Here is a 25,351-nt window from a genome sequence, read left to right on the forward strand (position 1 = left end):
CCCACAGAGGTGTACTTTTCCCTGCTTTCCCAATGTTGGGATAAAGATGTATGCTGCCTGGCAGGTTTTCTTTCCTTTTTAAAGATTATTACTTTTAACTTATGTGTATGTGTGCTTTATCTGTATGTACATGTGTGTAGCATATGTGTCTGGTGTCCAGAGGGAATAAAGAGGTAGACGTTGGATCTCCTGGAACTAGAGTTACAGATGACTGTGAGCTGCCCTGTGGGTGTTGGGAACAGGAGTTGTGACCTCTGTAAGAGCAAGTGCTTTTCCCAGCAGAGATGTCTCCTGAGTTACAAGAAATGGTATTTAATTATTTAGTTAGTTAGTGGGGGTGGGGATGGTGGTGGTAGTAGCTGTGATGTGTGTATTTGTGTTTGTGTGTATGTATGTGTGTATGTGTGTGTATGTATGTGCATGTGTGTGTTTGTGTGTTTGTGTGTGTATGTGTATGAATGTATGTGGGTATATTGTATATGTGTATATGTATGTGTGTGTGTGTGTATGAATGTATATGTGTCTTCTTTGTATGTGTGTATGTGTGTGTTTGTGTGTGTGCATTTGAATGTGTATGTTTGTGTGAGTGTGCATATATGTTTTTGTGAGTGTTTGTGTGTGCATGTATGCATATGTTTGTGTGTGTGCATTTGCATGTGTATGTATGTGTATGTATGTGTATATGTGTGTATGTGTGCATGTATGTGTGCTTGTGTGTGTGAAGTTCAAAGGACAATCATTCCTCAGGCATCAGCTACCTTTTCTATTTTTATTTTTTTGAAACAGGTTCTCTCACTGGCCTGGAGGTCTCCAAGTAGGCAAGGCCAGTGGGCCACAGAGCCCTGGAATCCACTTGTCCCAGCCTCCACAGCACTGGACCGAGGAGCTCAGGCACTGCTCAGATCTTTTCACATGGCTTCTGGGGACCAAGCTCACATCTTCATGCTTTCGGAGAAAAACGAAGAGTTAACTCACAGAGCTCTCTCCCAGCCTACAAGTGGGGTTCTGCATCTTTCCCCTTGGCTTTCTTGTAAAAGCTTTCCGTGGGGGACATAGCAGAACTCCTGAAAGATGACACATTTACAGGCTCCTTTCAGTTGACCTCGGGCTGTGTCAGAGGCTGTCTCTCATGATAATGAGCTGAACACCTTTCTGCCCCATGTCCTATCTCTGTGGTCACCTGGAAGTCACATGTCCATGTGAAAAAGCCCTGGTGACAGTAGGCATTTGTGTCACAGAGTGAAAAGACAGGTGTGGCAGGCTGGAACCAGCCAAAGGAAGCTGTGTCCTCCTCAGCACTGACATCACCACACATCAACAGAAACCATGGCAATGAGAGAATGACTGGAAATCCGAGACACTTGAACACTGCCACTGAGAGAGGGCAGAACAATAGAGAGGTGCCTGGAAGGAGAGGTGTCACTGGGAACAGCAGGACACAGTGGCTCTGGCGTAACTAAAACTGGGCCTTGAGGCGGGCATGGCCAAGGAGCTCAATGGTGCTGGCACCTAGAGTTTTATTCACGTGATGCCCGTCAGATGACACTCTCACCTGATATCGGCTGACACTATAGAGACTCCGTTCCTCTGATCTAGCAATCACCATCATGGCTGTTAAAAATTAGTCAGCCCATCGACGGTGCATTTTTACACACCTCCTGACAAAGCCCTCATCAGAAGCCTCTCCTACCTGCTGGCTGCACCCTGCCTGGCAATTTTGAATTGATTCCCAGCAGAATGTCAACAGAGCTCTGAACTGGACCAGTCTCAGAGAAAGGCCTTGAGGAAAGAGAAAAACAAAAACAAAAAACAAACAAACAAAACCCTCTACGCTTCCCCAAATTGGAAAATTGCACCTTTGTTGTGACAGGAGTTTTATTGTTTTGTTTTGTTAGATACAGTGAACTTGAACTCACTCCACCGTCCCTGTCTTTGAACTTGCAGTCAGTGGTCCTCCTGCCTCTGCCTCCCTAGTGCTGTGGTTGGAGGTGTGTGTGCTGCTAGGCCTGGTTTATTGCTGCTCTTCTAATGAAACTCGTTAATTTATTAGAATGTATATCAGGATCTTAATATACTCAGGATCCTAGGAATGGGTTAATGTGGGGATGGGGCACATGTTCCGAAGAGTTTCTCAGGTACAGATGACATGTGCTCCAAGTTTCCTGCCACCAGGCCAAAGGCAGTTAGCCAAGATGGCCGCCATGCCCTATTTTCTTTCCCAAACATGGAGTTTCCACTTTTACAGAACTCAATGTGTGATTGTTCTGGTGTATTTAAGCTAAGACAGAAAGGCCCTTCCTGCCCAGGCTTGAACATCTTGTCTCGGGAGACAACAGCCCCCAACTCCCCTAAGTTCTCATTACGAGGTCCTGGAGCAAAGGCAATGTTACTTGAAAGACAGCTTCACTCGGAACACTGCCGGAACCAGACAATGAGGCACAGATGAGATGAGCAGAGTTCCAGGGACCCCCAGAAGCTTTCCCACCGTGTCAGGATGCAGAATTGCAACACCGGCTCGCCTGCCCTTTAAAAATATCTCTTTCCGTTTATTTACTCTCTCATTCCATCATGTCGGCCAACAGCCTTATTCACAACGTCCTGTAAAATCTCGCCCTGCAGTATTCCACAGAGCATATTATAAAAGTAGCTCCCTGGGGGAAGCTTGCAATCTATTTAAGGCACAAAACAAAACACAAAACCAGATTAAGATAAAAAAAAAAAAAGAAACCAAACAATAAGAGAGAGACTACTTTAGATTTTACCCAGTCAGCCATTCATCTTGTTTTGTCCTAAGGTCTGGGTGACAAAGAGGGTGAATTATACGGTCTTCCAAACTCCTCCTTGCTGCTCTCAGGTCTTCAAAATCCACTCTTCTGTGAGTGGCAGAAGTGTCTGTGTTCTCCGTGATGTCAAATGAATATCTCCCAGGAGATACTCCAAAGCTGGCCTGGAGTCCTTGAACCCTTAAGTATCAGCTGCTGTCAGCCCTCCTCCATAAGGCCACCAAGTTCTCTGACTGAAGGTTTGCTCCTTGCAGGGTAGGGGTAGCGTGGATAGCACATGGCCCCACCTCTTGTCAGGCTTGGGCTTAACTGGCTCTGTGTCTTGGACCCCAAGGCCAGTCCGACTGCTCACCATTATCCGATGTGCTTGCCTGTCTCCTTAACTGCTTGTCCAGACCCCTGCTTGCTTTGACTTGCTTTGTTTTCTTCTACTTGTTCATTCAACGAATATCAGGTGCACGTTCTGACCTCGAATGATCTTTAGAGCCAGTTAGAGAGGATGATGGAAGAAGGAGCCTTTGCTTGTAGAGTCCACGTCTACTGGCCTTTGAACCCTGCTCTCTGCTGGGGAGAAAAAAAATATAATAAATGCTTAGACACTCATGGCCAGGACTCGCTGCAGCACCTGTGAGTCGAATTTTCTCCCTTTTCCCTTTTTCCTTCTCTCTCCTCTTCTAATCTCCTTCTTCACCTTTCCCCTCTCCCTTCCTCTCTGGACCTCCCCTTCCACCCTGACCTCTTCCCTCCTCTACCCTACCCTCTTTTCTCATTTCCTCTTCCTCCCCTTCCCCACATGGGGGCCTTCCCATCTCTGTATGGTCAGCTGACCTCTTCCCATTCTAGGTTGTCTGGTCTTGGATTCGTCCACCAGCTCACCGCTGTTCCTGAAATGTCCCGTGTGGTCCATTCCTATTGCGTAATGACAGACTGAGAGAACTGGGTCACCTGTGTCCCAGTCATTTACAGTCAGGAACGTGTTTACTTCAGACGTCTTGCTTTCGATGTGTCACAGTTAAAAGCAGGAGGGCACAGAGCAGACAGCTGCAAGGTGAATCCAGCCTGGAGCATTAAGGGCACTGATGGGATATCAGAGAGTTTCCTGCCAGACTCTGGCGCCTAGGGGAGCATTTTGCAAAAACTGAGTGATTGGGGGAACATTCTGCCAGGACCCCTCTGTTGGTTCTCCTCTCTACCAACAGACCTGTTGCCAGTGACAGAGATGACATTGACAGGGGAACCAGCTTTCCTTGGAAGTATCCATGCTAGGGCTCTGTTATCTGTCCCTCTGCTTCCCCTCCCCCAGTAGCCCCACCCCAGCAAGAATTTAGTATGTAGCATGGATGTTCACTGTCCTTTGTCTGGGCCTGAGCTCTGGAACCCATAAGGCTGCTGTGGAAACGTGGGTCAATCCTCCTTTTCCAGCCTCCTCTAAATCCAGAATCTCCTACAGCAGAGAAGGGAGGGGGTGTGGGGGGTGGGGGTGGGGAAGGCAACACAGGCTCATGCCAGGACATGGGGATGTTTATCCAGAACTGTTGCAGCCCAGCCTCCACCACAGTCAGTGAAAGGTCAGGCCCAGTTTTCTTTAAGAAAGGAGACTTCAGAGTTGCTGTTTCCCATCCATGGAGAATTCCAGAGGAAAGCAACAATGGAAACTGCTGTGACCAACACGCTGGGCTATAAATAACAGCCCAAAGTCATCCAGCATGTCATCACCTGCTCACGCATGGCTCATCTCCCTGGATCCCTGTGTCCCCACTCCCTGGCCCCCAGCATAGAATCTCAAGCCCTGAGCTGATCACCAGATTCCCCTCTTGCTCCTGAAGGCTCAGCAAAGGCACTAACGGAGGCTCCCGACTCCCAAAGTCATGCTTCAGCATCCTACAGAGAGCAGAAAGCAAGCTAGAACCATCGCCAGACAGCCATCACTCAAAGGGCCCTGAGCCAATGTTTTTCTCCCCACATTGGCAAACCGTGATTTCTTTCCCTGGCTGTCTCACCGGTGAAGATGTGAGAAATGCATGAATGCCCATGGGTGGGCAGAGCTAGACCCAGAGTCCTCCCACGGACTGGCTGTCACCAGCACTTTGGCATCAGGAAGCACTGACCTCATACGCACCATGTAACTCTACGTCATCTCTGACTGTCCAACAAGGAAATTACTCGCCAAAGAAGCTGAGGATTTGCCTCAGGTTACACACACCATAATCTGGGCAGGGATCCTAACCCAGGAATCTTGTGACTCCGAAGGCTGACAGATTAAAATAGTTGAAGTGGTCTTTAAATCTGAGTATGTACTTTTATAAATCCATTTAATCAATCAATAATTCTTGTTTTGTTTTTCGAGACAGGGTTTCTCTATGTAGCCCTGGCTATCCTAGAACTTGCTGTGTAGATCTCAAAGTCAGAGATCCGCAGCCTCTGCCTCCGAGTGCTGGGATTAAAGGCGTCCTCCATCACGCCCAGTCCAATGGTAAGTTTTTAGTACCTTTGTGTCAAGAGTTTATGATACTTCTATTAAAATGTCTTGATATTATGTTTAGACCCTGCTGGAAGGGATAGGGGAAAGTTATTTTGGTTTTTATTTATAATTATGCGTGTGTGTGTGTGTGTGTGTGTCTGTGTGTCTGTGTGTGTCTGTGTGTCTGTGTGTCTGTGTGTCTGTGTGTGTATGCCACAGCATGTGTGTGGAGGTCAAAGGACAGCCTTCAGGAGTCAGCTCTCTCATGCCCGCACAAGTCTCAGGAATTGAACTGGGGTCCTCAGGCTTGGTGACAAGAACCCCTGCTCACTGAGCCATCTCAACAGCGTAAGAGTTTTTGCTGCGGTTTAAACCCCACACTATGGAAAGGGCTTCACAGAGACTGCGAAACTCCAAATGCTGTTGACTCCATTACAGTGATGAAAGCCAGGGAATTCAGCCACCCGAAAGTCACATTAGCAGAGAAGTGGACATGCATTCCAACAGTGGATTCTGATAGCTGCTGGACTCCTGTGGTATCAGCACTGTGCTGGGCATCTTGAAACACTAGAGGGAAACACTAGAGGGATCTGTCCATTGATCACACACACACACACACACACACACACACACACACACACACACACACACACCAGGCAAAGGAAGCTAAACACACTGCACAGACAAGGAGGCTAACTCTCTGGGTGAATTGCTTAGTCATTCCAGGGTCATTACTACCGTGACTAAGTGAGCCTTGAGTGGACCATCGAACAGTTCCTCTGGAGAGGTGTGAGATGTGTAGGGAAGGACTCAAGACCTGCCTGTGCCTTTCTACATTTCAAGAAGCAATAGCTGCCAGCAGATCCAGCGAAGTCAAGCTTTCCTTCTTAGTTTTCCCTTAAACTTTGTAATTAATTTAAACTATCACGTGTTTATTGTACAAATAGATGTGTTTCATTATGACATGTTTCTATATGTATATCAAATATTGGCTTCTTTACCTATATCCATTCCCTCTTAACACCCCCCCCCCGTGTCTCTGTCTCTGTCTCTCTCTTGGTCAAGCCTTCCCTTCAATAGTCCTACTTCAAGATTCATGTCCTCTCTCTCTCTCTCTCTCTCTCTCTCTCTCTCTCTCTCTCTCTCTCTCTCTGCATGTGTGTGTGTCTCTCTCTCTGTGTGTCTCTCTGTGTCTCTCTCTGTGTGTCTCTGTGTGTCTCTCTGTCTGTCTGTCTGTCTGTCTGTCTCTCTTTCTGTGTGTGTGTGTGCGCGTGCACGCGTGCGTTTTAGCTATAGAGAACACATACTCAGTAAACCACGCAATTCCTGTTTTCTTCTATCTGGCTTATTTCACTTATCATGACTCTCAGCAACTCCATCCATTTTCCCACCAATGACACTACTTGTTCTTCTTTACAACAGAATGGAAACACCATTGTGTACATAGACCACATCTTCCGTACCCAGGCGTTTGTTGGTTGACATCTAGGCTGATTCCACAACCTGGGTCTACAGAAGCTTCTTAATTTAATGCAACAACATCGGTCAATTCCTGTGATTCTTTCTATGGTTTGTGTTAGAATTCTTTTCAGAAAGTTTCATCCCAAGACCATATTTTTAGGTGTTTTCTTCTAACAACTTCAGTTCTCTGGTGCTAGAGCTATGGTCATAACCTATTTTTCTAAGATCCTCAGCTATCTTGTCACCTTTTGTAATTCCCAGTGCTTTCTCTAACCCCCAACCCCACCACCACCATAGTCTATTTTTTGTTACTCTGGTTTTTCACTCAGTGTCCCAAGAAGGATGTTTCTAATTCACCTGCTCCTGTGTGACACTCTTCTTGGGAAGCCATGAACAAATATCTACTCACAACCCATATAGGGAATTTGACAGCAGCCCCATTTGGTAACAAAACCATCAAAGTCTAACTTGGTGAACTAAGACATTTACTGGGTTTACTCACAGGAATACAGATGAGGGGTTACAGAAGCAGAAATAATTCAGAGGCATCACTAAAAGTCCACCTTGGCATGGGTCATGACTTATGGAAGCCAGAACCCTGAACAACTTGTAGGCAGCTCAATAGGTGTCAGGGTTTCTTCTTAGCAGTCCTTACTGCCTATGTGTCCTTGATGTGGGGTGGAGGAGGAGGAGAGTTCTATGCATCTGGAAGCTTTCAGGGACTTCCTGAGACTTGTGAGTTGTTTACTTCTGGTGTCTTAATGAGCTTCCCTTCAGAACTTGAGTCTTAAGGATCTTCCCTCAGAAATAGAATGTTTCAGTTTAGAGAAAATCATTACAAGACACCCTCTTACCCTAGACGTCTCCAGACTTCCCCACCTTAAATCTATGACTTCCCTTAGAAAGGATAGTTCTAAGAATGGATGACCAGAAGGTAAGCCTGCCTCATATTTCCGTACGACTCAGCACAGGAAAGATCTGTAACTCAGCACTTGGATAATGAAGCTGTGCGTAAGCACATGGGTGAAAGGAGGCATTGGCTCATCTCTTGGACATCACCTTAGCACACTGATTCACAGAGTGATGGGTGATGGTTTGGATGAGACTTCACTATGGCTGTTGAGATCAATGTTGACAGCAAATGGCACCAAGAGGGGTTCAAATCCTGCCTCTGCCACTTGCCAGCTGCATCATTTTCAGTTATTTGACGTGTGTGTTTTTCTACTCTTAACAGGATGGTAAAAATAGAACCCGCCTCCTGGGGTCATTGTGAGAGTTCTCTGAGTTAGTGCTATGAAGGCAGGAAGTTGATGAAGGCAGGTCCCAGAAAAACAGTCTACCATGAGGGATATTTAGTTAGGATTGAGGGTCCATGGGTCCTTGCCACTTTTGCTGCAATGGATTAGCAGTTTGCTATAAAGGCCAGGAGCCTTAGAGAGGTCTTGTTTTTTCACAGAGATGGTTGGGGCCGTGTAGCAATGACTCCCTACCATGTTGGAAGATCCATGACTGACTGACAAGGGCTTTTGTTGGTCTTGTTAACAGCAGAAACAGCTGATTTTGTTTCATTTGGCTTTGCAAATTGGGATTGGAGCCAGAACCTTGCACACGCTGGATGGAACTCCATCCCAGACTCTTCAAGAAAAACCAGTCAGAGCTGGGTGTGGCGTCACACACCGGAGACCTCAGCACTCAGGATACTGTGAGAGGAAGGACCACAGTTTAGACCAGGACGGGTCAACAGTGAGTTCCAGACAAGCCTGAACAGCACAGTTCTTTAAAAAATAAAAAAGGAAAAAGGAAAAAAGTTCTGATGCCATGCCAGCATGAAACTAACTGCTGGAGAGTTGTTTCCATTAGTATCTGGGCTAACTTTCAGAGGTAGAGTTAGGAAAAGACATTACGCCAGACTCACGCTCCAACCTTTCAGTTGTGAGAAGAAGGCAGCCAGCCGTTCGAAGTGTGTGTTTCCTCGGGGGAGATTATTATCTCTGGCAGCCTTCTGAGTGGTTTGTCAAAATGGAACCCAAAAGCCGGACCCTCTGAGGTCTCGGCGTTAGCATACACGGGACAAGGTGTGCCCCGTGAGGCCACTGGTTTCTTTTCACAGGTACCGGGGCAGTGATGTGTGTACCCTCCAGGCTAAAAGGAAACATTATGTTGAAGGAATGTCTGTCCTTTTCATATCACAGCTTGGGTTCCAAATACTTTTCACCTGTCCCAAAGAGGCAAGCCGCCCTTGAGCTTCCTCACCTTAACGTTCAGTTCTGGGACTAAACTTTCACGGAACTCTGAGGAGGACTCTGTCAGCTGGAAGCCTGTGTGGACGGCAAGTTGATCGACAAGCTTTTCCCCTGCAGACTTAAAAGAGGAGTCCAAGGCACCAGGAAGAGGAGGTGGCTGTCCTGTGGCCTCCACTGGGAAAAAGAAGGGTTAGTGTCTTGAGTCATTTAATGAAGCAGACTTTCTAGACGTTATTATGATGCTCAGTATCTTACAGGAAGACTGTCAGACTAAATGTCCAGCAGTAAATCAAGTAGATAGCAAAAATCCAGCGTGTACGCCGTTCTATGTAGAGAGAATGAAGGCGAGCTGGGAGATGGCTCAATCATCAACTGCTTGCCTGCCTCACCAGCATTAGGACTTGAGTTCAAATCCTTAACACCCACATGGAAAGCCACCTGTAGTGCTTCTGTAATCTCCCTGAAGAGCACCCTACCCTCCTTACACCACCAAGCTAGTGCAGCCATGATGGTGTGCTCCGGGTTCAGAGAGAGGTGGTGAGGAAGACAACCTCTGTTGACCTCTGACCTTCACACGTTCATGCTCTGAAACACACACGGTGCAGACATATACCCATCCATGCCTTTGCTCAATAAATAATTAAATATTTAAACGTTGGACTCGTTAAACGTTGAAATAAATTTCAGCAAAATGAATGTATTTCTTGAGGGACTTATTGAAATATATTTCGGCTCCAGAGAGTTTGCAGTCTAGGTTACCAACTTTGTATCACCAGTTAGCATTGGTAATCCTCTAAAAAAGAGCCTCGCTTCAAGGTATGTGGAAAGTTTAATGGACTGTTTTCGATTTTCTTCTGCTGCATATTTGCTCATAGTTTTCTTGGATGCTGGGACAAAGGAATTTAAATATTTCTTGAGGCTTTGGATTAATTTAACAATCAGAATTAGATATTATACTTAAGTATGAGATTGAATAATGTTTGGCTATACTTTTGAAATACAAGTACTCTAAATATAATGATTAAAATTATTATAGTTACTAATTGATCATGCTACTTATTGGAAGAGTATATCTATCTAACGTCTATCTAACCAAATGTATCTTTCAGAAGTAACATCTTCACTGTAGGAAGGAACAATGTTCTTTCTGAGTGGTGTGATACTGTAACCACGATGGGATTCTCCTCCTTGTAGTCATTTTCACATTACTGTAACAAGTACCCAGATGGACAACTTAAAAAGAAAAAGGAGTCATTTTGGATTAAGGCTCTGATAGCTCCAATCCAAGATCCATTGGCCCTGTTGCTGACTCAGAAGAAAAGGAGAGGGAAGAAGAAAGAACAGGCCCCCACGATTCTCTAAGTGCCTACATTATCAACTACAAGGATATCCCATGAGCCTCCAACTCTTAAAGGTGCCACCACCTCCCCATGTTGCAGGTCAAATGTTTTCCGAGTGAACCTTTAGGAGTACTCCTGTCCAGGTGACTACAACCACTGCCACCACTGCATGGAACTGAGATGTTAGCAGGACTAAGTCTGGGAGAGTCACCCAGAAAAGTAGCACACAAGGGAATCTGGAGCAAAAGGACACCATGAGAAGGTGTAACGAAAGATGTGAGTCAAGTCAAGAACAGAAAGGGTTCCTAGAACAGGGTCAGCCTTCCCAAGGGCTTTCTAGAACATGAAGGGCAGGATGTCTGCTAGCACAGCTATGTCTTCTATATGTGGACACTCAGGGATGGTATAGTGGAGTGAGGCTTAGACTAACTGTGGTGGTTTGAATAGGTTTGACCCCCTCTCCCCCATAGACTTATGGGCTTGAATGCTTGGGCTGACCACAGGAAGTGGCACTATTAGGAGGTGTGCCTTGTTGGAGGAAGTGTGTCATTGTGGGGGTGGGCTTTGAGGTTTCCTGTGCTCAAGCTCTGCCCAGTGTGGAATCCAGTCTCCTCCTGGCTGCCTGTGGATCCATGTGTAGATCCTTTATATGTAGATCCCATGTAAGATCCTCCAGTACCATGTCTGCTTGCATGCCACCATGTTTCCCACTGTGATGGCAAAGGACTGAATCTCTGAAACTGTAAGCCAGTCCCAATTAAATGTTTGCCTTTATAAGAGTTGCCTTGGTCATCAAGGTGTCTCTTACAGCAATAAAACCCAAACTAAGACACTAACCAATGGTGTCCTCAGAAAGGCCAGATAGTGGCCAGGATGGTGGGTCAGGTGAATTGCTTTCAACAAATAACCAGTTAAGCTGACAAAAACAAAAACAAAAACAAAAAACAAAACAACAACAACAACAACCACAAAAAGTGAATTGGTTGAAATTCATAAATCAACTCATCCAGGGGAATAGAACTATTAACTGTGTAATAGTTACAAATACATCAAGGTCCAGTTACAGGGTAAAAGATATGTACACTTTAGGTGACAAGGGACAAAGCACAGTGTAGGCTACTGTTACAATGCATTGTTTCCCTTTATTCCATTGCTGGATCCCGCTTATTGTCATAATCCCGCTTCCACTGTGAACATGAAAGCTAAATTGTATATTCTAGAAATACATCTTGGGACTCACAGTGAATTGTTTTAGCATGCAAATAAAAGTGTATTAATTGTCCTTGTTGGCAGTCATAGATTTCTTACAATTAAAAAAAAAAATCTGCGATCCCCAGCTCCGAAAAAAAAAAAAAATCTGAATCTGAACTAATTGGCCTTGAATCTATTGCAGCAGCATTTTAATTATTCACCAGTTAACAATTCTCAAAAGCAAATTTAACGTTAAAATGTTTCTAAAGCCGCGCCTTTTCGATCCTATGTAATAATTTCACGCAATATCCCTATGAGCCCCGATTTTCTCCGAGGTCTTTGTAAGTGTATATAATGTGGTTTTGTATTCAGAAAATTACCTTACAGCTCTGCGACTGTGCAACACGTCGTCTGCGCGATAAATGTGTCTTTTCTCACCAGAGTTTCAGTGCATGTTAGTTTTCTAAAAATCAATACTGTATGGGTGTGTGTGTGTGTGCATTGGGCATGCGCGCGTTCATGGACGTGTGTGAGCGTGTGGGTGTGCAGAGCCTCGTCTTTTCACATGTGAAAGTATATTATGAAGAACAAGTCTTGAGAATTGCATTGTGTCAGAGCTCAGCTCCCGTTGCCATGGAAACCTTGGCGACAACAAACAACCAGTGCATAGGAAAACAATTGAAAACAAGAGAAAAAAATGTAACTAGCCCTAGACAGAAGCAGAATGTGTTTTGACATTAGATTGAGCTTCCTTGAGGAGAATTTGGGTGTGAATGTTTTAGGAGAATAGAGTGGAGCAAGGCAGGGACTCCCACAGGAGGTCACCTTCTTTGGGTTTTGAGGGGAACTTTAGAGGTCGCATCCTGAGCAGGTGCAGGATCTGTAGTATGAATATGCTTCCCTATGCTCACAGGTTAGGAGACACCTCAGCCTCGGGGAGGAGCTGTGTCTAGAAATTTCTAAACACCTTGTCACCTATGCTGGCAGGTGAGGCAGGCGGTGGCTTCTAGAGAGCAGCCTTCCGACAGAGACGCATGTGTGGACTCTTGGGGTTGGGAGTGCATGTATTCATTCTGATTGGTGTGTCTGAAATGTCTCTACTCACCAGACAGGAGCAGAACGCTCACAGCCTTTGGTCACCTCTGCTGTGGTGGCACTGGATTAGGGTTGACTGCTGAATTAATTATGGGCGACTATTGCAGACCAGGGAGGGGATAGATTTTCTGTCCATGGAGTATCTACTCAGGGACAGACTGGCCTCAGCCCATTGTCACCTGTGACTAGGTAAGGCCGTCTTGGTTCTGTACAAGGAAGTCATGTATAGGATGCACACTCACTAGCACCACATTATTAGCGACAGAGGTGACATGCTCTCCCCCATTTCTAGGCATTGGATCTCTTAATCAAGTCAGCACTCAGATGAGGAAACGAGGTGTTAGCTACTTGGTCTTCATAAGCAGCAATAAATAGTAACAGTTAGCATTTATTGAGTGCTGTGGGCTAGGGAGGAGTCTAAGGGAATAACAGAGATAATTTTACAACACATCTTCTTTCCTTTTTAAAGTTAATTTTAAAGTAAATGTGCAGATACTTGGACTTGGGCTGTTCACAAAAGAGCATACATAAAGCTGCAAGGGGCATTTGGGGAGGGTGGGATGGAGGAACAAGAGGAAAACATGACTGAAATTTTCAAAGGATAAAACAATGTTTTATAAAAGCAGGCTTCCTGCCAGCACCACAGAGGAAAAGTCACGCTGAGTCTGGCCAGTTCCAGTGGAGCTCATTGGCCCTGGGGGTAACCCGCCTACTGTCACTTCCCTGAAGGAGCACAGTGCCATACTGCTCTCTAGGTGTGGGTCTCTGTGCTCCAAGACAAAGGCAGCTCTCAGTCCTCATTAAAGAGTGGACAGTGGTTAGCAGCCTCACAGCCGGTCAAAGGAAAGAAAGCAAGAGACTACCGAAGCGGGACACATTCATATACTTTTATTTTTTAATTTTTGAGGATGGTGTGTGTGTGTGTGTGTGTGTGTGTGTGTACGCCTACATAAGTGCATGTGTAGAGGTCAGAGGTCAGTGGCGGGTATCTACCACTCTCCATCTTTTTATTCATTCATTCATTCATTCATTCATTCAGACAGGATCTCTCGCCGAGTTCAGAGGTTCATGCCTCAGCTACACTGGCTGGCCATCAAGTGCCCAAGACCAAACTGTCTGCCACCGTGCCCGGCTTTTATCTGGGTACCGGGGCTCCAAATACAGTTCCTCCTGCTTGTGCATCAAGCGCAGAACCCCCTGAGCGACTTCTCTAGCGGGAGACATTTCCATACTTTGGTAAGACCCTTTGTAGTACAGCTCAGGCATTTAAAAAAAAAAAAGAAACAGATGTGTTTACATCCTCCCTGCCTGTCTGCAGTGTGTGTGTGTGTGTGTGTGCACTAATTAACTCTCCAGTGTCTGTTGACTAATGTAAGTGTAAAGTGCTTGTGCTCTCCCAACATGCAGTGGAGGTAAAAATACGCATTTTCACAGGTTTTCTGGGTCACCATTCTGGCTTTCCAGTGCTGTTGCTAATGACGGAGGTTTCAGAGAAGCTGTCCTTCCTACCTTCACCTCAGTCTGCAGCTGCACCTACAGAGCTGAGGGAGCGGGTGAGGGAGGGGGTCTAGAAGCCAACTGCACAGAAGTGGGTAGAGGCCAGCCATCCTATTATATGCAGAAAGGAACTGGCCTAGATCCATGTTTATGAATTCATTCGTTTGGGAGGTGATGGATTTTCATGGGAGGCAGGTGTGGAAGTGATACGGATAAAAACATCACTTGAATTAAAAGAAACAGAGTCCGTGAAAGCAGCCTCAGAGGCCTCTGATGGCCGCCAGTCAAAAGAGAAAGGTGTGTATCATCAGGTGTATGCCATGAGGAAAGATGTTTTCTTCAAGAACTCTAAGACGGAAAGACCACAGGACACTCTAAGACGCCGATATCAGAGCCAAACCGAAACATCAGTCCTCATGACCGTGACATGTCCTGGAGACCTTCCTGGGTGGATTTCCGGTTAAAAGGAGAAAAATCCCTGAACTGAGTCAAACACAGAAAAAGTTCTTTTAAAAACACGAGAGAAAAAAAAACTCTGCCCTGCATTTGCTGGCCCACCCAGCATGATCTTGGGTTACCAAGGGTGTTCTCTGTAAGATAAGCAGGGAGCTCTGAGGCTTGTACTGGGTACCAGGTCAAGGAAACTGGTCCTCAGACACCCAGAGACTGAGCTGTGTCCACCTAATGGGCTTGAGGTCAAAAGAAGGGACTAGCCAAGCATGGTGCCATGGACTCTAAAACAAGAACACTGAGGAGCCGAGAAGCACACCTTTCAACCAGAACCCCAATGCTTGGCATCAAGAAGTCTCTTCATGCCTGAGCTGCACCGCACGCAGACATCAAAGAGAACGAGTGAGGACCCGGAGAGAAACTTGGAGAGACATGATCTGTCTCAGCAGTCTTCAGAGTCCTAAAACATTCTGAACTGCACGCTGATGGCGGCCTTTGGGTAATATTCCCGGGACATTGCTTAATCATTGACTGCAGTTACGGCCCTTTAGAGCCGAGTATAAATCTGTTTCTCTTCAAATGAAAGCCAGACATCTCTAACCAGATCTTGAGTTTAAATTCCAGGTTCCTCTGTCAAACTCAAAAGAAAAAAAAAAAAAAAAGCTCGAGCTGACTGTTTGCAGAAATCAGTTGACAAATACAGACAGGCAAGAACCTCTTCCCACCCTATCCCCCTTACCCTGTTCTCAGGGTCCCTGGTGAACCTGGCAACCATCATTCATTCCGAGGTCCTGCTGTGTTGTCCCCTCTCCCCCACAGCTCTGGGTACTTCAAAGGCAGAAACTGTGCTTCAGTTTTTGAATTCTTGGAATCTAGCTCTAGGGCCTTTGAGATGGTTTGCATGTAAAATGGCCTTTACAGGGTCAGGTGTTTGAGCACTTGGTTCCCAGCTTGGGGCACTATCTGGAGAGAGGTTGTGGAACATTCAGGAAGTGGGGTCTAGCTGCTGGGAGTAGGCTGTGGACCGTGAACCCAGTTTTCACTCAGTTCTTGCACTAATCCCACACTCTCTGCCATGGCCTTAGAACTTCTGCCCGTCTTTCTCACAACGACCAACAGACTGTTCCCTCTCAAACCAAACCATAAGCCCAGTTACCTTTTCTTTATTTTGTTTTGTTTTATCTTTTTGTTTGTTTGTTTTGGGGGAGGGTTAGGTATTTCTGTGACAGCAAATAAAGGAAGTTTCTAATCAATTTGGAAACATCTAACAAATGAAATGGATACATGTTGCTGAAATGATACTGCTAGAGGTGATGGGTTTCTAGGGCCCTGAAAAGGAGTTAATTGGTCTTGTATTAACCTTTTAGGTAGCTGCATATTAGAGCTCTTAATCTCAGGCTTTTGGGCATTTTCCTCCATGGGGTCTGCCTGCTTCGCTCCTCAGGCTCAGCCTCGAGCAGGAGAGGCCCCCTTTCTCAACATCTAACCCTGCCTTGTTCCAGACTGACTCCTCGATAATACTGAAGCCCTGTTCTTGCCATCCTGCATGTTGCTGTGTTGAGTAAAGTGTGCTCATGAAGAGATGACGTCAAATTCCACCTCGCGCTCCCCTCTGAGATGATCCCAAGGTGAGCCAGTGGTAGCCATGGTGTGTTCATCAATGTGTTGTCCGTCCTGTTTCTGTACCCAGACTCTTGCTTTACAATGTCCAGGAGGTCACAGGAGATGCTGCCATGTCCTTCTTAGACTGTGCACTCAAGAAATGCCCTTAAACAAAGAGGGCAGCCTCACGCATGGTCCTAACCCTTCTCACAGCCTGCCCGTGTCCAAAGGCTGGTGATTAAGTAGGGTCAAAAGGCCTGGCCTCTTCATACCATCTGCCAATCGTTGAACGGCCATTCAAATTCCAGAGCTGCCAACGGAAATGATAAGGAGTTGGGGTGTGTGTGTGTGTGTGTGTGTGTGTGTGTGTGAGAGAGAGAGAGAGAGAGAGAGAGAGAGAGAGAGAGAGAGAGAGAGATCGTCTTGTTCTGTAGCCCAGGCTGGCTTCAAGCTCATGATTCTTCTCTACCACACCATTCCGAGAGCTGTGACTATGAGCGCGGGCCACCATACCAGCTATAGATTATGGTTTTTAAAAGTTTCTCTGAGAACTTCTTGGTCTACCAAGTGGTGAGTCCCTGCTATCCCCACAGGGGTTGGGGGTTGGGGGCAGGGCAGAAAGATAAAAGAAAAAAACTCCAATAACATAAATGTCTGCTTCATGTTTACCTAGAAACTTGGCTCATGAAAGAAGCCATCCACACTTCTATCCTCCCGCTGCTGGGTCTGGCTTCAAGTTTCCACCGGTTTGGTAGTGTCCGGTCTTTGTTAAAATTGTCCCAGATCCTCCACTAAGAGTGGGACTCTTACCTTAAGAAGTTAGACCGATAGAGTATTTTTAAATAACACAGTCACCTATGGTTTTGAAGTTCCCGTTTACCTGAAAACCTCAGTGCACCCCACTTAGTAACACAGCAGGACAATCAAGCCTTTTGTGCACAGAACCAATGGACTGGCTACCGGCCTGGCGCTTGGTCAGCTTTCAGGGGTAGCATACGCTATAACTGGTGATATCCGTCCCTTGGTTCACTCTAAGACTTGTTTCCTCCTTTTCTTTTTCTTTTTTTTTTTTTCTTCTTCTTCTTCTTTTTTTCGGAGCTGGGGACCGAACCCAGGGCCTTGCGCTTGCTAGGCAAGCGCTCTACCGCTGGGCTAAATCCCCAACCCGTGTTTCCTCCTTTTCTAATGACGACCTTCCTCAGCTGAACCTGCTGGATGATGAATCCAATCCCGGCCTTCTCTGGTCCTTCGTGTTTATGTGTACTCATGTTGGGGGCTTTGGCACAACACAGCGTCTCTGACCTCTTCATAAAATACCACAAACTATCTGGACAGTCTTTGTAATTTAGGGTGTACAGTATCTATTTTTGGCATATATGAACACGCAAGAATAAGAAATCAGAGGCAGCAGGGTTTCCCCATCTATAAATTGTGTTTGAGAAATAAACTATCAGAATAAATCCTTTGGCTGATTTCAATATTAGGAGCTTACGGGACAAGAAGGACACGGATTTTGTAATATTCACCGCCACGTTGCTTTGTGGCATAGTGACACATTTACCACAGCTGAAAGGAAAGAATCTAAGTTTTTAGGTTTACATCTCAACGTCTGGGCTACACGCAGCGTTAGAGTCCTCGCCTCATGTGCCTGGTGGCCTAGAGTTGGTCAAGAAGTTAAATTCTCTCTGCAGAATCGGAGAGGCTTGCCGTGCTATATTCCCACAGTAGCTGGGGGAGAGAAGTGGGCACCCAACCTTTGGTGTCTCCTGGAGGAAATACTCTTTGACATTCTTAGTTCCTGGAGGAGGCAGGAACAATGGTTGTTTTGTAAGGAGGGTGAAGGGCAGAATGGTATGGGGAGAAACAGAAAAGAGCCAAAAATCTGTGCAGGAAAATAAGGGGTGACGTTGATTCCTCTGGAGTAGCTCTGTATACTGGTAAGAGAATAAACACAGGCCCCACCCACAAACCCTAGATGATGACAGAAAAATACTACTGATATACTCTACTCACAGGACAGTTTTCTACCACGAATAAACCCAGGAAGATGGCCAAGCCTAAAGGATGTGCAGATGCTTTGTAAAAACCTTGTACAATGTTGGTGATGTCTTTGACATTGATGCTCACTAGGAAGTTCCACAGGTCCACGGGTCAATGGGAAGATGGAGCATAAATAGCATCCTTTGTGCCAACACCGAGCATGCCTATTAGAACGAGTCACTTTGTGGGTCTCCCTTCTCCTTGGGGGTCATTGCCCACCACCTGTGTGGACAAAGGAAATGGAAGTGTTGAGCCGGGTTTCGACGGCTGTGAGTGTGACAGAGGGACTTCTGGAGACAGCTGCAATGAGAAAATGCAGCTTTATTGTTCTAGGCATAGGGTATATAATGTCTTCTAGTGTGGGTAGAAAGGGCTTGTTGGTCACAACATAGTACCTAATTATCATGCGGGCAGGAAGGGTTGATTGGTCATAGTCTAGTGCCTGGTTATCATGCACGTGGGAAACCAGAGTGGGACTTGTGTGCTGCGTTATGCACAAGGCCAGACACCTGTGCTCAGGGACACTCTCCAGACATGGTCAGGCAGAGAAAGGGAAGCCCTGTTGAGAAAAGGAGTCCTCCATTTTGTGCCACACTCAGAGAGCCATGTAGACATTGGGGATTGTGACCTTAATAGCAGGGTTCTCCAACATCGATCCATTTCAAATGCCAGGAAGGCCTAGCATCAATACTAAGCCTGTTGCCCCATGAGGTCCCTGCCTGCTGAGCCATACCTGTCATGGCCATGCCAGCTTCTCAATCATAGGGTGTGAGCTTCCCTCGGAGGCTCACATGCTTGAACATTTTGGTCCTTAGCTGGTGGCACTTTGGGACACAATTATGATTAGAGGTCTGGCTGATTGGTGGTAGTAAGCCTTGGGGCCCAGGCCTTGAAAGTAACACATGCCTAAGGGTCCGTGGCTGAGCAGATCCAGCAAAATGTGAGGAGCCTCCAACTGCCACCTGTCCCCACTGCCATGAGCTCTGAACCAGAGACCTAAATGTACCTCTCACCCTCTGAGTCGCTATTTCTAGGCAATTGGTTGCAGGAAAAGTGACTGGTGCAGATGAGGAAATACCTTTGCTGACCCTTGACCTTGTGAGGATCTCCCATGTGTCTCACCCAGACCTTCCTCCCTTTGTCTCTCTCCAAAGTAAATGTCTTCTCTGACCACCACGGACAATTTTGAACTACTGATCTCGAATGATTGTGGTTTCCAGGAACATTTGGTACTCCTGGTAAGTGGGCCGTGAGAAAGAATGATCACGCCACTTGGACTTACTTCGGGGGTTTCCGGTGCGACAGACGCACTGTCGGATGTTTTCATAGCGGAGATCACCAGAAATGTTCATGAAGAGGCTTTCGTTTGCTTGTTCGTTTTTGTGTGTTTGTAAGTGTTTGTGCCCTTGTACATGTGTTCACACGGGGTTGAGGCTCAAGACTGACGTTGGGTGTTTGCCTTAGTGGCTTTCTGCCTTAGTTTTTGAGATGAGATTAGATAGATGGGTTGGCCAGCAAATCCCAAAAGTCCTCCTATCTCTGCTCCCATGGCTGGGATTACAGTTTCCAGCCATCACTCCTGGGGTTCCTGTCGGTGCTGGGGATCAAACTCAGGTCCTAGTGCCTAGTGGCCGCACACCACTGCTGCACGCTGGGCCTCTGGGCGGTCGCTCCCTGGCGTTAGCTCTGGCACTGTAGTGACATATAGAACTAACATTAATTTATCTCACGGCAGCTGGCTTCAGTGAGGCACCATGCCATAATAGCCTGGTTATATTCTGGCCCCAGAGGTCTCTCCACTCCCATTGGTAGTCGCCCTGGCCAGCCCTGGCCAGCCGGGAACTCTGGTCCCAGCTACCCAGTAATATCAAGCCTCAACGAACTGTAACCCAATAATCAGATTTATATGTTAAATACTCAGTCCACAATACATCCGCAGAATAAATTCACTGCCAACTAATAAAGATAGAAACCGCCCACCTAAGACAAGAAAAAATTGACCTAGACCACCTGGACCCAACTCATCTTCCTCCATCGTCTCCATCTTGATCCCCCTGGCTCCTCCTCCTCCTCCCTCCTTCCTAGACTTTTCCCCGCCTACCCTTCCTTCTCACCCAATGATAGGCTTTGCCTTATCCTCGCCTTGCTGCATAATGACATCATTCTACAATGTACTATCCTTTTGTTTGGGTCATTTGATTCTTCTGGGATTTTGATATCTTTTCCATCAAAATCCGACTCAGCCTCTGCTTCAAAGTCTACCGCCCACTCATTACTTTGTCAAGACTTAGTACAGCTGGGGCCATAGCCCGAGTATTGCTGGCTGGCAGGCAAAGAGGCTCTGGTCTGACGCCTGGCACAGAGGGGAAAGCCTAATAGTTACTTTAGTTGCTACTTTGCTTCTCTTATCCATAAAAGTAATGGCTACCTCATGCCTTCTCAAGGTCAAGGGAATCCTTGATCACATGACCGTGGGCAGTCCATAGCGACAATACAGTATGGCTATAGATTTAGCTTGAGTTTCCGTCTCCAGCCTTTCGGCCAATGCAACTGATTCCCTATAAATTTGGTTCGAGGATGTTTTATTCTAAGTGGTTAGTAAGTTGGTCCATTGTCAACGTTCTTCCTTTTTAGATTTATTTATTATTTAAACACGTGTGTGCCTTTTCACCTTCCTGTGCATCACAGATTTCCCCTGTTGTGGAAACCAGAGGGCATTTGATCCCCTGGAATCAGAGTTACAGGTGGTTGTGAGCCGTCTGACTTGGCTGCGGGGAACCAAACCTGAGCCTTCTGCAAGATAAGTAAGCACTCTTAACCTCTAGCCGCCTTTCCAGCCCCTGTTGCCAAGTTATGTCCAATAGCTTTTCCTTCCTTCCTTCTTTCCTTCCTTCCTTTTTTCCTTTTTTCCTTCCTTCCTTTTTCTGTGTCCAACTTTTCCTCAGACTAAGAAGAATGGTCTCACTTTACATAGACCCATGATTCCCAGCGAAGAGGGCCTGCTAGGGTCAGACCCTGATAATGGGGCCAAGGTGGTGTAACTTTATGTTCCTGCCTGATGCAAGTCCATAGACATAGAAACGGCACAGGGTGGGGGTTGGTAAGGGCCATGGACCCAATAAGGAAAGAGACCTCACTGGGGTATGAATTGAGAACGGGGTTCAGACAAGAAGAGATCATGAGTTAAGCCCTCAAGGGCTGATAGGTTTTCAGCAAACAGAGATAGATGGCAGGAAGGGCATTCTGATTGCAGAGAAGCCCAGAAAAAGAGACCAGGCCGGACCCTGGGTGTGTTCAGGAGCAGCTATTAGCTTAGTCCAGCTGGAAGGCATAACGTTTGCAGGGAGTTGGCGAGAGAAAGGTTAGGACAGGCAGGAGAAGTAAGTGGAGGGCACAGCTTTCCTGCAGATGGGCTCAAATTAGAATGAGCGCTCTCAAAGCTATGTGACCTCAGGAAGGGCCTTCTGGAATGTGACAGCTAACTGACTGCTTTGTATCATGTTTACGAGAAGATGGGCTAAGAGCGAAGGCCATTCGGAGTGGGAGATGAGCAGCTGGGCTGGAGCTCAATAGTTAGTGCTTCAATATCATGCACAAGGCCCTGGGTTTGATCCTCGGCCCTGAAACACAGCAACACAACAGCAGCCCCCATCAAAGACAGAAAACACAGGGTCGGTTGGCCTGAGACTCGAGCCTCTGTCATAGAAGCCAAGCCTGAGGCTACCAAGCTCTTGTAACCATAAAATCCTGACTCCCCGTGTGCTCATGCTATGCTCTCTGACCTGACGGTTGCAGGCAAGCTCTGAGCTCCCTGTAATAAGGCACCCAGGTCGATGCTCCCAGTCCCTAACCCAGCCTGCCCATCCATGACCCCCTGTCTATTCTCTTCCCAGGTCAAGTCACAGCACAGATGAAGGAGATAACATCGCACTCTCGAGCCTCGGACTCTGGACTCTTGGACTGTCATGTTCTAACTGACCACAGGGCTGGACAAGGACAGACATGAATACAGTATCTACAGTCACCAAGCAAACTTATGTTAAAAGAAAAAAAAATGCAAGAGGCAGTCCTGGAAAATTTTCATGCTGTGAAGCTCTGTAGGGACTTTTCTATAGGAACGTATCAAAATTTCTCAAAGGGTCTGGCAAGATGGCTCAAGATCCGTTTTCTTGACCGAGTCTTCCCTACCATGTAAGTCCCTTGTGCACCTGCTTGGGAGGCTTTTGCTGTACTGTGGAATACTACCCTGCAATGTTCTTGTAGAGCAGTAGCCCCAGAGAGCGAATTGCGGTAAAGCCATCCAATTAGGGGCTTATGGTACCCAGCAAAAACGACAGGGAAACAGCAGCCACACTGAAGTCTCTGGTTGTGAGTCTCCCTGTGGAGAAGGCTTTTGTTTCTGCGGCAGCCATTTTCATACCACTGGATAAGCAAAGTTAACGTCCATTGCAGAGGCTTCACTTCTGATCTGTTCTCGAGGACACAATGTTTTTAAGGCCCTTATCTGGTTGCTGCTTTTCTCCCCCCTCATCACAGATCCAGGCCAGCCTGACCCAGGATAGGGGGCTTTGGAGGACACTTGACATAAACCTGCTCAAGTCTGAGATAAGGATGGCCAGCTGCCTTGCTGCCACTTTGAATAAACTCAAACAGCACAAGGCTGTTTGCAGATATAATGTAGACCAGAGGGGCAGAGGCCCACATCCTCCTAGGGACAAGATTACATATGTGTATGTGCAGTGACTTCTGTTGACATTCAGTGTCGGTCAGAACCCAGCCACAATGCTCTGTCATCTTCAAGCGAAGCTGGGCAGTGTGGTCCTTAGCAGAGTGGCCCATTGCATGTGAGAACAGGGAAGGGGGGTGACTTGGCCTCTGTCACGTAGACACTCAGGCTCTCTTCTGAGTAGCTGATACAGAGTTCGTACTTATCTCTACCTAGAGGTAAAGGACTTTCGAGAAGGAGAAAGGAGTGGTGTGCACAGTGAAACTTTGGCGTATCCAGGGTCTTCTCTTAGAGTGTGCCTGATATTCATGGTCCTGTCTCACACACTCAGCCTAAATCTCTAACCAGGTCATTCCTGCCCTTTTCTCCCAGGCTTCTTGTCTTCTCCACCACCTCCTGAGAATCCGAGGATCTCCTTCATGGAGAACAGGTTGCCATGCCTCTGTGTGAGACTGACCGCTAACTGTCAGTCCATCCCTGGGCCTGTTGTGCCTGTCCACTGTCGCCCACATTTCTGAAGATGGGGCTCAGGGGTATATAAGGTATGTGGGTTGGTCTTTAAAGCAAATAAGTGTATTTTGAGGCCAGATCCGTATCTTCAAAAGGACTAGTTGGTTCGGACGGGAGGGGGATTTCCAAACTTCTTGTTTCAATAGAGAAAAGCAATTGTTTGAAGTTTCTACTTCTTATTTTGGTATGGCAGGAGCATCAAACCAATAAACATTAATTAGTCATTACAGAAGCATGATGATAGGCCTCAAGAATGGAATATTTATAAAATGGAGTTTATAGAGTCCAGGAGATGTTGTCGAAATGACGGAAGCAACTGGAAAATTTCTCATACTGATGCTTGAATTAAAAAAAAAAAAATCCAGCTCATCACGTCATTATCCTACGGAGAAGCACACAAGAGACAAGTCCTGCCTCACGCAGGCTGTCAGGCAACCTTTTAATACCTTAATTTGAAAACACCAAGGACCAACAGACATTTAAGAGAATATTCTGAAATGGATGAACAAAACACACAAAAGTAAATAAATAAAAGATAGAGTTAAAGTAAATAACCAGAAACTCTATAAGAACAAAGGATAATAATAATAATAATAATAATAATAATAATAATAATAATAATAAAAGACTTAGAATTTTTTTAAAAAAAGAGAAAAATTCTTAACAACAAAAGTTCTTGAAAAGTCATGAGTATAACTTTTTAAAGTTTAACAAATATGGTATGATATGACATCCGTTTACAATATAATTCTTCCATAATCCTGTGAAACCGTGAGCCCAATCAAATGCTTTATTTTATAATTGGCGTTGGTCATGTTACCTTGTCAGAATAGAAAAGTAGCCAGTGCAATAACCCAGCAGTAGAGCAGTTTCCTGCACACACGGATCCTGGATTCAACCCCCAGCACCGTAGACAAACCAATAGCAAGACAGTGGGGCAGAGCCGACCAACCGACTTTTAAGAAGAGTGCTGAGGCAGCTGTATAGGGAAATAAATGGCTTAGCAAATAAGTAGTGTCGGGAAAATGGATATCTATGTATAAAATGATTTGGGGGATCATTGTATAAACGTGAAAACTGTTGCAGAATAAAAACAAGATCCAAATGTAAGAACTAAAACCATAAAACTACCGGAGAGGAATGGAGGATAGCCTCCAGGATGATAAATCTGGAAGTGATTTTATGGATGCACAGCTTCCATTAAATAAAACAAAGACAACTTGGAGGAGAAAATGTCTGCAAATCACGTATGAGATGAATATCCAAGACATATTAAAAAATCTTGCATCTCAATAATAAAAAAGCCAACCTGATTAAAAGGGCTTTGCCACTTGGTGGGTTCTTCTTTTCCCCACCCTTTATCTCTTCATCTCCACCCCCTCTCACTACGTAGGAGAGAAAGAAGGATAGAGGGGGGAGAGAGGTAAAGATCCCTGAGTCTAATTTCTTGTTTCTTTAAGCAGAGCTACTAACAAATTATAAACAACCCCCCTAAGTGACCAACAACTCCTCTTGGGGGCCCTACCGTTTATAGACCCTTGGAAAAGTTCCCAGAATTCTAAGTTGCATAACCAAAGAAACAACCTGCAGCTGCCAAAACCACGCCTCTGCTAGAGCACAAGGCAAATCACAGTCAGCTGCTTCCGTCATTCGAGGCGGGCCCAGATCCTCGCACCTGGGATTAAAACAAGAACACTTGTAATATTTCTGTGTTTAAACAAAAATAATCCAAAATCGTCACACGGTGGACAATGGACTTGAGCAGACAGTCCCCTCAAGAAGAAGCACAGATGGGCCCCAAGCACATGAGAGGAGCTCAGCACTCAGGCCGCCAGGAAAAACAAAGCAAAACAACAAAGCCAGGTACAGCGGTGCACACTTGGAACGGTAACACTGAGGAAACAGAGGCAAGAAGCCAGGTCTACATAGTTCTAGGATAACATGTGTTACAT

The 25,351-nt window shown here is 46.0% G+C and overlaps 2 long non-coding RNA genes across 5 annotated transcripts in view; one reads left to right on the top strand and one right to left on the bottom strand.

Annotated features, from left to right (window-relative positions):
* Window positions 1-1,857: 1,857 nt before the first annotated feature.
* The window catches only part of LOC148001862 (uncharacterized), a 68,492-nt gene continuing 44,998 nt past the window's right edge, over window positions 1,858-25,351 (bottom strand). For both annotated transcript variants that reach the window (XR_015636255.1, XR_015636256.1), the window contains exon 3: window positions 1,858-3,347. This is a non-coding gene — a long non-coding RNA (uncharacterized LOC148001862). The remainder of the gene's footprint in view (window positions 3,348-25,351) is intronic.
* Window positions 4,952-23,919, top strand: LOC148001863 (uncharacterized). 3 transcript variants are annotated; one of them, XR_015636257.1, is made up of 5 exons: window positions 4,952-5,256; window positions 13,614-13,810; window positions 16,024-16,149; window positions 22,057-22,354; window positions 23,262-23,919. It is a non-coding gene; the product is annotated as an uncharacterized LOC148001863 (long non-coding RNA). The 3 variants fall into 3 exon arrangements; XR_015636258.1 differs by lacking the exons at window positions 13,614-13,810; window positions 16,024-16,149; window positions 22,057-22,354; window positions 23,262-23,919 and adding exons at window positions 8,898-9,137; window positions 10,058-11,570; XR_015636259.1 differs by lacking the exons at window positions 13,614-13,810; window positions 16,024-16,149; window positions 22,057-22,354; window positions 23,262-23,919 and adding exons at window positions 8,251-9,137; window positions 10,058-11,219.

The sequence above is a fragment of the Rattus norvegicus genome, chromosome 13 (genome assembly GCF_021556685.1).
Source record: "Rattus norvegicus strain SHRSP/BbbUtx chromosome 13, alternate assembly SHRSP_T2T, whole genome shotgun sequence".
Classification (NCBI taxonomy): domain Eukaryota; kingdom Metazoa; phylum Chordata; class Mammalia; order Rodentia; family Muridae; genus Rattus; species Rattus norvegicus.